Here is a 1284-nt window from a genome sequence, read left to right as displayed (position 1 = left end):
TTGGGGGGTGGGAATTGTCCAGCAACATCTGGAGAATCCCATATTCCCCATTCCCATTCTAGACCAGAGTTTAATGAATAATGCACAGAACACACACACACACACACACACACACACACACGTGTCCCATGTATCCATTGGAGCTTACTCCCAGTTAAGAGCCAGTGTGGTGTAGTGGTTAAGAGTGGTAGACTTGTAATCTGGGGAACCGGGTTCGCATCTCCGCTCCTCCACATGCAGCTGCTGGGTGACCTTGGGCTAGTCACACTTCTCTGAAGTCTCTCAGCCCCACTCACCTCACAGAGTGTTTGTTGTGGGGGAGGAAGGGAAAGGAGAATGTTAGCCGCTTTGAGACTCTTTTGGGTAGTGGTAAAGCGGGATATCAAATCCAAACTCCTCTTCTTCTCTTCTAAGTGTGCATAAGATTGCAGTCTTTCAGCACAGTCCTCTACAACTACACTGAAGTAAATTCTGTTGACTTCAATGAAGTTTTATCTTCATTGAGTAAATTGGACTTACAAAATATGAATAGTACTGTTAGAATATTGATGTCTGAAACAATAAGTTTCATACCTGCCAGATTGGATATAATATTCAAACTTGATTGTGAACAAGCAATAAACCTACAGGTGAAAGTTTGTATGATTTTATGTGTGTTATTAATAAAAATTAAAAATAAAGTCACACACTTTAGTTTTCTCTGAACCTCTCCAAAATTTAATGGGCTTGCAAGCCACAAGCATTTCATTTCTCTGTATCAGCACAAAATCCTACTTTGAAACAAAACAGACATATTTTGTTGGTTAATGAACTTACAAATAAATACCAATGGGAGGTGGGAGATAAAACAGACTCTTTTTAACTCATCAACTTCAATTGAAGTTTTGATCTGCAGTCTCTATTAATGTAGAAGAAAGGCAAAAAATATGTGTAAAGCTGTTTCTGCCCGGTTTCGAACCGGGGACCTTTCGCGTGTGAGGCGAACGTGATAACCACTACACTACAGAAACTCAGCTGTATGCCTTCTCTGAGCTACTGTGGCTGATTGGGAAAGCATGACTGGTATGAAAGCCATGGCAGTCAAAAGGAATCTGCTGACACATCATTATTGGGTCTGAGTCACTCTAGTCTCAGTGGGGGTTATTGCTTGTAATTACTGCCACTGCTAAGACCTTCAGTCTATAAATTGAACTTACTGAGTGTATAGGATTGCAGGCAGAGTTTATTCTCCAAGCATCTGCAGCCTCTGAATCCACAGGAGCAACATGCATAGATTTGTGTGCA

The 1284-nt window shown here is 41.2% G+C and overlaps 1 non-coding gene across 1 annotated transcript; it reads right to left on the bottom strand.

The window, feature by feature from the left end:
• Positions 1 to 937: 937 nt before the first annotated feature.
• TRNAV-CAC lies at positions 938 to 1010 on the bottom strand. The gene has a single exon. It is a non-coding gene; the product is annotated as a tRNA-Val (tRNA).
• Between the last annotated feature and the right edge of the window lie 274 nt (positions 1011 to 1284).

The sequence above is a fragment of the Lacerta agilis genome, chromosome 2, assembly GCF_009819535.1.
Source record: "Lacerta agilis isolate rLacAgi1 chromosome 2, rLacAgi1.pri, whole genome shotgun sequence".
Lineage (NCBI taxonomy): Eukaryota > Metazoa > Chordata > Lepidosauria > Squamata > Lacertidae > Lacerta > Lacerta agilis.
This window is presented reverse-complemented; position numbering and strand designations above follow the sequence as displayed.